This window comes from Ailuropoda melanoleuca, chromosome 16 (genome assembly GCF_002007445.2).
Source record: "Ailuropoda melanoleuca isolate Jingjing chromosome 16, ASM200744v2, whole genome shotgun sequence".
NCBI lineage: Eukaryota > Metazoa > Chordata > Mammalia > Carnivora > Ursidae > Ailuropoda > Ailuropoda melanoleuca.
In genome coordinates, this window is record NC_048233.1 from 24,500,697 (window position 1) to 24,514,314 (window position 13,618).

A 13,618-nucleotide genomic window follows, 5' to 3' on the forward strand; every position below is an offset into this window, starting at 1 on the left:
TGATGGGCACAGAAATAGGCGTGTCGTGGGATTGCTGGTGGGAAAATGAGGGCGCACCATCTGATTCCTTTTTTTCTTAACAAACTAGGGTGATGGAAAGGGAGAAGTGGGAGAAAGAGAAAAGGCTAAAAGAGAGAGGGAAATGTGTGAAACAAGTAAAGAGAGTGAGAGGGTGAGAGAGCAACTTATTAAGAAAATTCTTATTTGTAGAATGGAAAATGACTAGATTGACGGGAAGCACCACTTGCTATGAGAGAGTGCTAGGGTGCTGCTGGGTTCATATTTTATATTTCTGTGTTTAGAATAAAAGGATCTATGGAAAGTTTAGGCATTGAGGGAGTCATATGCTGTGTAAATAAACTAAATGTAAGCGTTTATCTTAAAATTATAAGACTTTAGTTTTATTACTTTGAAACAAATAGCTACCTATATTAGCTGTGCTGAAAACAATAAGGAAAAAAATTAATCAACAGGAATTCTGTTAATTGTCACTTAAGCAAAACCATTTCCTTTCTTTGAAATCCAGCTGGAAATGTTCACAGGGCAAGGAGTTCGCTGCAAACCCAAGGTACAAACACTCATTACAGGACAAACAGAGGAAATTATTCCATCATAAATCTGTCAGTCATGAAAACAGCCCATTCAGACCCCTTACAAAGCCCTTATCTGCTCACTGGCTCTCCTGATCTGGCTATTTCTCTTTCCTTTCCTCAAGAAGGGACAGACATTTACTCATTGGAATCACAGGAACTTGAAATGTGGGAGGGGCACTGAAATTCATCTGGCTTAGGACTTTCCATATGTTCTCATTGCTTTGACATAAATCATAAAGAAGGCAAGTCATAAGAGACTCTTAACTCCGGGGAACAAACTGAGGGTTCTTGGGGGGGAGGGGATGGGGTAATTGGTTGATAGGCATTAAGGAAAGCTCGTGATGTGATGAGCACTGGGTGTTATATGCAACTCATGAATCACTGAACTCTACTTCTGAAACTAATAATACACTATATGTTAATTAATTGAATTTAAATTTAAATTTTTTTTTTCTAAATCATAAGGAGTTAATGCACGGAAGCCTCCCGTGAAAGAGAACTCCCTAGCTCTGTAGGGCACCCACTGCAGGTTGGACAGCTCTTCCTTCCATTGAACTGAACTCATTTCTGTGATGTGTACCTCCTTTCCTAATTTGCCTTTTATAGGTTTTCACAACTCTAATGCTTATTCCATACACTATCCCTTCAAAGAGGGAAGATAGTGATCATACGCTCTTTGGGCTTCTTTTCTCTAATAGACAATTCTTCTTGTTAATTTTATTTTCTCTTTCTTATTTTTTTTCAGAATATTTCTTTGATTGTACCCCTGTACTTGGACACAATTGTCCATGTAATGTGTCTGATAAGAAAGAGTAGAGTGAAACTATAACCTTTCCTTTGAAGTATTCTATTTATGGCTTGCTATATGATTAATATAGTTATTACATGATATCAAAATGATATTTCATTCAAAATATTAATGCATCCAATGATTCGATAGCTTTTGGTGATAACGTCACACTGTTGACTCATTGTGGCATGCTGAATAATAGTCCTTTAAAATATCCATGTCCTCATCCCTGGAGCCTGTGAGTATGTTACCTTATATGGTAAAAAGAACTTCGCAGATGCCATTAAGTGAAGGATCTTGAAAACGGGAAATTATTCTGGATTATCTGGGTGGTTCAATGTAATCTCAAGGGATCCTACAAGAAGGAGGCGGGAGGGCGAGAGTCCGAGAGGGAGTTATGACAACAGGAATAGGGGTCAGAGTGATGCAGGGCCACGGAACAAGATGTGTGGCAGCCTCTAGGGGCTGGAACAGGCAAGGGGACATATTCTCCCCGAGAGCCCCCAAAAGAAATGTAGCCCTACTGAATCATTTTAGACTGCTGACCTCCATCACTGTGAGAGAATGAATTCCTATCTTTAAAGCCACTCAACTTGTGACCATTTTTATATAGCAGAAATAGGAAACGAATACACTCAGATTTAGCCATCAGGGAAATTCAAATCAAAACCACACTAAGATACCACCTTACGCCAGTTAGAATGGCAAAAATAGACAAGGCAAAAAACAACAATTGTTGGAGAGGATGTGGAGAAAGGGGATCCCTCCTACATTGTTGGTGGGAATGCAAGTTGGTACAGCCACTCTGGAAAACAGTGTGGAGGTCCCTTAAAAAGTTAAAAATTGAACTACCCTATGACCCAGCCATTGCACTACTGGGTGTTTACCCCAAAGATACAGACGTAGTAAAGAGAAGGGCCATATGCACCCCAATGTTCATAGCAGCATTGTCCACAATAGCTAAATCGTGGAAGGAGCTGAGATGCCCTTCAACAGATGACTGGATTAAGAAGCTGTGGTCCATATATACAATGGAATATTACTCAGCTATCAGAAAGAACGAATTCTCAACATTTGCTGCAACATGGACGGCACTGGAGGAGATAATGCTANTTTATTTGACAGAGATAGAGACAGCCAGCGAGAGAGGGAACACAAGCAGGGGGAGTGGGAGAGGAAGAAGCAGGCTCATAGCGGAGGAGCCTGATGTGGGGCTCGATCCCACAACGCCGGGATCACACCCTGAGCCGAAGGCAGACGCTTAACCACTGTGCCACCCAGGCACCCCCAAAAAGAACGATTTCTCAACATTTGCTGCAACATGGACGGCACTGGAGGAGATAATGCTAAGTGAAATAAGTCAAGCAGAGAAAGACAATTATCATATGATTTCTCTCATCTATGGAACATAAGAACTAGGAAGATCGGTAGGAAAAGAAAGGGATAAAGAAAGGGGGGGTAATCAGAAGGGGGAATGAAGCATGAGAGACTATGGTCTCTGAGAAACAAACTGAGGGCTTCAGAGGGGAGGGAGGTGGGGGAATGGGATAGGCTGGTGATGGGTAGTAAGGAGGGCACGTATTGCATGGTGCACTGGGTGTTATACGCAACTAATGAATCATGGAACTTTACATCAAAAACCAGGGATGTACTGTATGGTACTAACATAATAAAAAATATTATAAGAAAAAAAACCACATCTAACTCTCAGTAAGGTCAGTGACCTTTTCTCCCCACCTCCTCCTTCTTACTCATCCTCTTGGCACCTGGAGTTATCATTACAGAGGGAACTGGGGAAGTGGCAGTAAGACAATGGTAGCATCTGCTGTCGCTGAGGCTGAGGTATGGTGCTGCTTCTCTACCTTCCCATCCCCAGTCTTTGTTTGGTGTTCGAGTGTGTTTTAAGACAAATGACAGACATCATGACATACCACCCATGAATACTTCACTATAAACATTTAGAGAGGACGCTTTTCTACATGACCGCGGTACCATTACCACACCCTAATATAATTAAAAATAATTCCCTAAGACCTAGATTACATTCTAATTTTTTCAGTTGTCCCCAATATGCAACTGACCAAATCTTAATATTTTAGAAGATGGTAACTTTTTTTTTTAAGATTTTATTTATTTGACAGAGAGAGACACAGTGAGAGAAGGAACACAAGCAGTGGGAGTGGGAGAGGGAAAAGCAGGCTTCCTGCTGAGCAGGGAGCCCAACGCAGGGCTCAATCCCAGAACCCTGGGATCATGACCTGAGCTAAAGGTAGACGCTTAATGACCGAGCCACCCAGGCGCCCTAGACGATGGTAACTTTGCAGAGGCAATCTTAGCTGGCATTCAGGAAAGGCCATAATCTTTATTTGTGTACAAATACCTTCTCTATGCCCGTATGTCTTATCTTACATATCTCTCCCATGATGTTCCCCTTACTGGCATTTTGATCTCCGACAAGGACCTGCAACAGCAGAGAACACAAATAATTTGCAAAATTTTTTGTGCATAATCAAGGAATTAACCACTTTTAGCCTAAATCCATTATTAGTGAAAATTCATTATATGCTGAGTCAAAAATATTTCTTTATTGTGGTATGTTTCAATCTGCCAGTGATGACTTATTAGTGGGTTATTAGATCAGTTTACTGGATCTGGACCAGCATCTTTTCAAAAAATAAATGAAATAGAATAGAAACTTTCAAAGCACATCCCACATAGTAAAGTGTTTTATGACATTTTGTTTCAGTTCTCTGTATGTAAATATATATGTTGTGAGTTGCAATAGAAATACATCCATTATAAGTTGTAGTCAAGAATTTTGAAAGCCACATACCATACACATTCCAAAGGGGCCTTATATCTTAGAGGGTTAGCCCCTTTTCGAAGATCTATAGAGAATGCTTGGATCCAGAACCCAGTCTATCCTTTTTTTCTGTAACTGTTGTTGACATGATGTTTCCTATGGATTCAAATATCTGAACAGTGGGGATGGCCAGCAGTGTACTCTGGGCTGGGCTTCCCCTCATATGGGGCTCAGAATACTGTGGAATCAGACATGTGACCACAGGGAGAACATAAGGGATAGAGACAGGAATCAGGACATAGAGCAAGAAAGGGAAGAGAGCACAGGTATGAACCCTTAGGTCAACAATCCTGTTTATAAATCAGCATGCATGAGAGCAAAGATGAGAACAAGTCAAACGATTCTCGCAGTACAAACCAGTGAACAATATGCAAGCACACTTCAGGTAGTGGTTGAAGGCCCAGGCCCTAGGACCTCCCCCTGTGAGATCTAATCCCCGTTCTCTTCTTAATTAGTTGTATGCCTTTGGGAAAGTGAACTTCTCTGACTTGTTTTTGTCACCTATAAACTGGGAGGAAAAGAGTTATCATTTCACAGGGTTGCCGTGAGGATTAAATGAGTCAGTACATGTACAAAGTCTGTGCATAGCTTCTGGCAAATAAGAGAGTCAATGAAAGTCATCATATTTTTCAAAGTTTTGTGGGGGTGAAAGGGAAAGTAGAGAGCAATAAGGAGATGACTAGATAAAGTGAAATACAATGCCTTTCAAATGTAATCACAATATTTTCATTAGACGGATAAGATTCAATATCAAGACAGTCCTGCAACTGCTTATACCATTTCATTCTCTGTTAAATATGTCAGTTGCTCATCATACTAACTTGGCTGAAGTTACATTCATTGAAATCATGATGTGCAGAGATAAATGAGAAATTAATCCTGAATTGAGAAATGAAATACTGATTGCCTAATATTAGTGTCTGTATCTAATCTAAAACTGCCTATGTTTTTTTTTTAAGATTTTATTTATTTATTTATTTGACAGAGAGAAAGACAGCCAGAGAGAGAGGGAACACAAGCAGGGGGAGTGGGAGAGGAAGAAGCAGGCTCCCAGCGGAGAAGCCTGATGTGGGGCTATCCCAGAACGCTGGGATCACGCCCTGAGCCGAAGGCAGACGCTTAAGGACTGAGCCACCCAGGCGCCCCTAAAACTGCCCATGTTTTTAAATTGCCTACCTTTGGCAACATTCATCCCTCATGCTGGATGTCATCTTCTCCACACGGACACCAGTTTTCTAGGGCAGGAAGGGCTCAGGCAAGCAGAGCAAGGAAAGCATAGGAAGGAGTGTGGACTGCACAGTGGGAAGGCAGCTATCAGTCGAGGATGTGTTGGGGCCAGGGGACACATGGTTCCCAATGATGGGTCCCAGATTCTAGTGAAAGACACCGGGCGAATGAAAAGGGTGGATGTGTGTTATAGAAGCTGTGTGTTACCAGCAAGCACACAAGTCATAGAGGGGAATGCTATTGTAAAATTACAGCCTGTGGGTTAGCAATTATCCACTCCTCCCCCATTAAGGATAGGTTTGTCTTTCCACCCTAACTAAAGGAGAGTTAACAGGTAAATGATGATGTATTGTCACAGCTCAGCAAACATGGCTTTCCCTACTTCCCAAAGTATGAAAGAGTAGAGACAAAGCATACCTTTAATCCCCTTTTTCTTCTCTATCCTATTAATCAAATCACTGCATCTATAAATCTGATTGAAAAACAACATTGATCATACTTTATTTCTAATTGGTTACAGACCATAACACGTCCACTTCCTATATCTATTTTAAGTAGGCTCCACGCCCAGTGTGGAGTCCAATGCTGGGCTTGAACTCATGACCCTGAGACCAAGACCTGAGCTGAGATCAAGAGTCAGACACTTAATCAACTGAGCCACCCAGGCACCCCTTCTGTATGTATTAATTACAAACAAATGTCCTTGGTTTAAATAGTATTTTAAAGTTAAGCCATTTCTAGAATTCTTAAGGACATTACTCAATTTTATCTTTTATTTTATAGATTAGATTATGGTATTCCTATTTTATTCTTACTTTTTACTTTTTTTTCTTTTTAACAGTTTTTATTTTTTTTTCTTTTTAACAGTTTTTATTTAAAGTCGTATATAAGATTACTTTATTCCTTCATTTTCTCAATTGTTTCTTCCTTTGATTTGCCCTTTTCCTTTCCTACTTGGTGAAATTTGGCTTTATATTCAGGACCTTTTGCAGACTTTGTCCAGTTACAGTCTAGTGCTAACCACCTTGCTAGGATGAATGCCTACATGGACGGTTGTGCCATTTGCCTTCTCTTGCTGTACTCGTTCAATGTAGATGACAGATTTCTTCCTGTAAACCTGGACTACTTTGCCAATTTGCTGACCTTTGTAGTGTCCTTGCACAACCTGTAGTTCGTCATCCTTTCGGATGGGCATGGATAAAACCTAGTTCTGTCTCAGCTCTTTGGAAAGAGGGGAAGGCATAATCTTCCTGCAAATGTGGGAAAGTGCCTTGAAATGCCTTTTACAGTTCTTGCCATGGTCAGAAGTCACAAAGGGATTGAACTTCATTTGGGCTGCTTGTACTTCCTTAATTTTTACTTTTTTTAAAAGTTTTTTTTATTTTTTATTTTAGAGACAGAAAGAGAGCTCACATGTGCGTAAGCGGGAGGAGAGGCAGAAGGCGAGGAGGAGGGAAAGAATCTCAAGCAGACTCCCTGCAGAGCGTGGAGTCTAGCCCTACACGGGCTGGATCCCACAGCCCTGAGACCATGACCCTAAGACCATGACCTGAGCCAAAATCAAGAGTTGGATGCCCAATCATTTGAGCCACCCAGGCCCCCTTTAATTTTTACTTTTAAATGCAAGTGTAAGCTCCAGGCCCTTAGGAGGATTGGCTGTGCTTAGATTAGGCTGTTTACCTTTTTACTCTCTTTTCGTGAGATCATTGCTCAAATGGAGCCCCCTCTGACAACCTTTTACATTCCCTATCCCCACAGGGTCAATCCTATAGCATCCTACTAAATCTGGAGTCAAGAGGAAAGGAAGACGGGGAGTGCATTTCTCATGTATGCATGACTATTTATATGGAATACGCCTCCAGTATTTGTGGCTTGAAATGAACCATCTGTAATGTGAAATCCTGCTGTATAATAAACGTTGTAAATAACCAACTCCTAGAAATGGCTAACTTGTGGAAAGAAGAACAGTTAAGCCAATTAAATATCACCCTCATGACAAATAATGAAGATTGCTTCCCTAAAGCCAACATCCACATTTCCAGTAGTTTAATAGGATAAAATTTTAAAGGAACACTTTTTGTTTTTTTTAAAGATTTTATTTGTTTATTCAACAGAGATAGAGACAGCCAGCGAGAGAGGGAACAGAAGCAGGGGGAGTGGGAGAGGAAGAAGCAGGCTCATAGTGGAGGAGCCTGATGTGGGGCTCGATCCCACAACGCCGGGATCACACCCTGAGCTGAAGGCAGACGCTTAACCGCTGTGCCACCCAGGCGCCCCTTAAAGGAACACTTTTTGAACAAATAATGGGAGAGAAAAAATGTCTAGTAGAAAAGAGCATTCTCTAGGGGTATAACATTTGGTTGATCATAAGCTGAGTACGTTTCATTTACTATTCAGAGTTGTATCATAGGATTGTTAGGTCGGTAAGACTGCTTTCCTTTCTCAGAATCCAGCGATAAGGCCAAGCCTTGGTATCTTATTACATGCTACACATTTTTGTTGCTAAATTACATAAGAAATGTTGATATTTTTCTTACTCTCTTGTGCACCGTCTTGGGCCTCTTCTCTCTTTCCCAGCCTCACGCTTTCTTTTTTTTATAGAAGCCCTGATTTATATAAAAAATGCCAGCTCACTGCCTAATTTTACAAAAGAGAAAACAAAAAACTTAATTAGAAATAAAATAACAAACTCTAAAAGGCTTTCATTAGCCCTCCCCTTCTTTAACACAAAAAAACCTAGGCTAATCACTTCATTTCTCTTGAATTTTCTTTTTCAAAAAAGAGTGTTTTTCTGTACATCTTCTTCTCATTTCACAGGAAATGTCTCCACACAATGATTATATTTTCTATCAGTTGGTCTTCCTTCATTGGGTCCAACCCAGGTGGGTGGCTTTTTCTTTTTTCTTTCTTTCTTTTTTCTTTTCTTTTCTTTTCTTTTCTTTTTTTTTTTTTTTGCAGAAGTTCAAATTGAGTACTGGCTTCTCTCACACAGAAACCACAAGTCTCATTTCTCCTAACTTGAGGCAAAATGATTTTCCCCATCTTATCAGTGGTTTTCTGACAAATTTAGTATTTTGTGATCTTTCTGTTTCATAAACTTGACCATGTTAGTTATCGTTAACCCGCTGAATTGGCCAAAGCCTACCAGTGTTACCTGTATGTGTCACGAAGTAATTTCTGCCAGGAGGCTACTGTGTTCAGGGATATCTTGAACAGATGAATGGAACCTTTTATCTGTAATAGGGGCTCCTCTCTATCACTAGTGGAAACAATTTTAAGACCCATACGAGTTTCCATGCTTGGTCCAGATTCATCCCAACAGTGTCATCCATTAGTGAGACCCAAATGCCTGATCCTAGAATCTGTCCCAATTCAGTTGGAATAATATAATTAGGGTGCCTGCTCCAAAATGCCTCTTTCAGGAACCTTCTAAAATCTCTCTGAAGAAGGCATTTGGAGAAACTGTAAGACACTAGTGTGGGAGAACTCCTCAACACTAGACCGGATGTGACAACCTCAGTTCAGATCCTGGTTAGAAACTGTGTGACTTTGGACACATGACTTAACCTGTCTGTGCCTCAGTTTCTTTGTGGACTGGTGATTCACTGTCCTTTTGCCCCATTGTGAGCCCCATAGTGACTGATACTTAAGTTCCTATCACCGAGACTTCCTTGATGTCAGGCTTCTAGTTGTTTCAGTCAAAGGGAAATTGGAAGGTGGAAGGGAGTATTAGAGTGTTTGTTCCCCGACACCTCACCAACCCCCAAGCTGTTCTCTTCACCTGCTACCCCCACCTCCACACCCTGGGGCTCTGGCCACATCCCTCCAAGACTTCAGATGGCTTCTTAGAGCAACTCTTCCTAGAATAGCTCTCCATCAGATTCTAGTTACACCATTTCCTTGCTTGCCTTTTCAGCCTGTGAGTGGGAACAGCTTCCGACTGCAGCTAGTTTGCTGGGTGCCTCAATATCCCTAATTGATTCCCTTCAATCTGCCTACACATCTGCAAATAGTTTCCTCTTTAACTTCTCTTCAGAATTCCATCTGTGTGTGTCTCCTCTTTCTTGCTGGAGCCTTGACTAACACACCTCCTAGGACTGTTGTAAGGATTAAATAAATTCCTACGTATAAAGTACTTAGAACAGCACAGGGCACAGATTCAAGATTATATATTGGGTGCTGTTGCCACTAAGGCCTCCTTGTCTTCCTTTCCTATCAGTCCTAGGAGACACACCACTGAGGTTGCCAAAACACGTGGGGCTCCTTGCTCTAGAAAGCTTCGGGCGTTTGGAGGTCCTTCACCAACTTCCCTCCAATAGGATATCAGCACCGGCTTGGGTAGGAAAGAACGAAACTGACGAGAATGAAACTGGCTTAGGCACAGATGGGAAAATCAACCGGGGGGGCAGGGGAGGAGCCTGAGAAGCATCAGAGGGTCTGAGCACGTAAACGGAAGGGGCTGAGGGACTCAGTAATTCTGGCAGACTTGGGCTCAAAGAAGAGTCTTTGTTTGAGAGGATACTTCAAGGGTATGGGCAGAGAGCAGAGGAGGATCAAATGTCTAAGACAAACTTCATGTACCTCACAATTTGGCCAAGGGCCAGCTGTTTTCCAACTTTCTGGAGACCAGGTGGAGTTAAGTGTTTGGGACTAACAGGATCTTATCTAAAAGCTTGCCAGCTGGCAGAGTTCGCGCTCACATATTTATACTGGTGAAATCTAGTTCAGGCAGGAACTGAGACCATTCTTTATTAACAGGACTGAGGACCTACCTAGAGGATTAAGAGGCTCTTTACAGCAGGGGATGACATACAGGCATTCAGGACAGCACGACAAGATTCAAAATGAGCTCTGCCACGTTCTAATTGCACAGGCAGCACTGGGCAAGGACACTCAGGCTCGCTAAGCCTCAAATTTTTAATCTGTAAAACTGTTGATAACAGATCCTACCCTGAAAGTCGTTAGGAGAACTAAATCAGGAAATTTCGACGCAGCGTTTTACACAGCACCTGACACATAGTCCGTGCTCAAAAATGTTTGCCCTCCTGTCATCATCAGGGTGATCTCCATCATGGTTCCTTTTATTTTTTTTTTTAAGATTTTGTTTGTTTATTTGAGACAGAGAGAGGAAGAACATGAGCTGGGCGAGGGAGAAGCAGACCCCCCGCTGAGCAGGGAGCCCAACACGGGGCTTGATCCCAGGATTCCGGGATCATGACCTAAACCAAAGGCAGACGCTTGACTGAGCCACCCAGGCGCCCCTCCATCATGGTTCTAAATGGTCAACTGGTAAAAATCTTGCAGGCACAAGTTAATGAAAGAATAACTGTGCTTATAAGGTATCATAAAAGAAATGGAAGTTATACTATAAGATGGTATTAAATCAACCAGCTTACTTTTTCTGCTTTTGTCACAATAACAGATGCACAAAATCCAGACCCAGGAAAATTGCACTTGTTAGCTAAACCTCAGGATGTATCTGCTCTTCAGAATAGTGATTTAAAAGTCCGTTCTAGAATCAGACAAATCTGAGTTCAAGTCCCAGCTCTAGGATTAAGAGCTGCAGAGCCCTTAAGAGCTTATGGGCTGTTTGACCTTTAGGCAACTTACTTTATCTCATTAAGCTTCAGTTTTCTCATCTGTAAAATGGAAGAAGTAATATAGTTCCTACCTCATAGAATAGTTATGAATATTGAGATGATGCATGCAAACTGCTCATTAGTTTACTTCCAACGGAAGAAAGTTGTGAGAGTTCAAATGATAAGTAAAGTAGAAGACATCTCTAAGAACATCTGGGAGATTTTAAAGTAAAAAATTCTGCCATATTGGGGATTGACTAGAAAGGGGCATGAAGGTAATTCTGGGGGTGATGAAAATGTTAAATTCTTGTCTTGGGTGGTAGTTGAATGGCAATATAGAACTGCCAAACTCATTGAATTGAATACTTAAGATCTGTTCATTTATTGTATGAAAATTATACTTCAATTAAAACAAAAAGGATAGTTATGAATTCTGCTCTGCACCTAAGATTTTATCACATCCAACTCTTTATGTGAAGCTGGGAAAACATCATTGATAACACCCCTTTAGAGAAGAGGTGAGGGTGATGCTATTGTCCACATTGTGCATAATCAAAGGCTCTCTGTCATCAAAGGTACTATTTCTGCTCAAAGCTCATTTATTAGAAACGAGTAAGGCAATAGAAGACCCTGGTCATGAGTATTGTTCAACAGATCCATGAGAGTATGTATCCATGAGAGTCTGAGAGGGCTTACCTGAACTGTCTTACTTAAGGCTTATATCTATTACTGACTAGATAAATGGCTAGGGAAGAGTCACACCTGTTACCCAAAAGGTATATATTAACAGTGGCTGTAGTCTTGCTATTATAGGAGTAAGGCATGCATACCCAATGAAAGAAAGGATGAACACATGAATGCATGGATGAATGAATGAATAAACAAGTAATTATTGAGTGACTATCATGCATCACCTTGATTATTTAATGTAATTTAAATCTTTTTTTTTAGAGATTTATTTATTTATTTGGGAGAGAGAGAGAGAGAACACGTGCACACACAAGCAGGAGTGGGGTGGGGAGGAAAGGGAGAGAAACTCCAGCGTATTTCCTGCTGAGTGTGGAGCCAAGGGCCACCCCTCCACCCCCCCCGACCCTTGATACCATGACCCTGAGATCATGACCCAAGCCGAAACCAAGAGTCTCAAGAGTTGGTCGCCCAACCAGGCGCCCCTAATGTAATTTAAATCTTATTAAAAACTTGTCAGATGGAGTTATTATTCCCACTTTAAAAATCACAAAAGCGGGGCTTAGAAGGTGAAGTGATTAGCCTAGGTAGGTTTCCACAGTCAGATCATAGCAGAGATGAACCCCATATAAGCTGATTTTATCCTAAATAATTTCCATTTGTTACAAATAATATTTTTTCTTAAGAGCTATGTATTTTATTAGAGCTTATATGCATCACTTAGCATGCAACAAAACATTTAGTCTTTCTTTCAGACATGATTCCAGCTACCTCTGTTTAGGAAATTGATCAGTAGAAAGCTATGAAGTAGATACACTTATAAAGTATTAGTCAATGTTTTCCCCTAAATTTTTCTCTGCTTCCTCATCCTTTCCCTCTTTCAAACAGCACATAGGTGATTCTGAGTTCTGTTACCCCCAGGTAGGCTAGGTTAACAGAAAGCAGAGAGAAAATGAACTTCTCTTGGCATTTAAGTCTCCAAAATTCAGGCCCCAAGGGGAGTGGGAATTATGGAGGGCATAAATAAGATGTGGAAGTTCAGTTGGTAATTTCAAGAACGAGTTCCCGCCCAAGATTACACAAAGATTTCCCAGGTGTGGGGGAAGGAGATGTGTTTTAGAAAGAAGTCAGAACATAGATGCTAATGTAGCCCTGAGCAGCCCCTTCTTCTTCTCCCCATTCAAGTGTCAGATAGGAAGAGGGGATCGCCGAGGCTCCAGATGGGTTTGTGGATCCTCAGATGAAAGGGAAAGAGCAAAAATGGCCTAAAAGAGAAACGACTCTGAAGTGTGGCCAACAGATAGATATGAGGGGGTAGTCCCTGTAGGAGACAGAGTGGCAGGAGGTATTTCAGTGTTGGCTGTCACAGTGGATGCCGGCATGGACTGATGATGGCCAGAGACCAGACTCAAACCCTATATCCACCATGCCCCACCTCTTGTCACTTGGAACATTCTCCAGAAATTAGAGGCAACTCTGGGAAGTGTGGGAGGAAATCACCAATTTAGCCCAATTTAGCAGAGATCAATTTTCTGCTGCACTGGAGGAATGAGGGCTCAAAACAGAAATCAGGTTATAAAAAGATAAACGTAGATTTCTCATACAGTGAAGTTTGCGGACCAGCATTCATTTACAATTACATTATAGATATGATAGAGTCATACCTCAGATCAGATGGAGAAGGGAACGGTACTTGAAGCTTGCAAATAGAAGTCTAGAGGGAAAAAGAAATTCCTTTAAGATAAATGTTCCTTTCAACTTGGCCCATGTTTAATGCTATCATATTTACTGAGGTCATCCTCTTTGTATAGCCTCAAGTTTATTTTTCCTTGAAACATCCTGGACCTGATTCTTCATAAGTTATGTAACCTTCTGCTCA

General features: G+C 41.2%; 1 pseudogene; it reads right to left on the reverse strand.

The window, feature by feature from the left end:
- Positions 1-6,370: 6,370 nt before the first annotated feature.
- Positions 6,371-6,803, reverse strand: LOC100477635 (annotated as a pseudogene).
- Between the last annotated feature and the right edge of the window lie 6,815 nt (positions 6,804-13,618).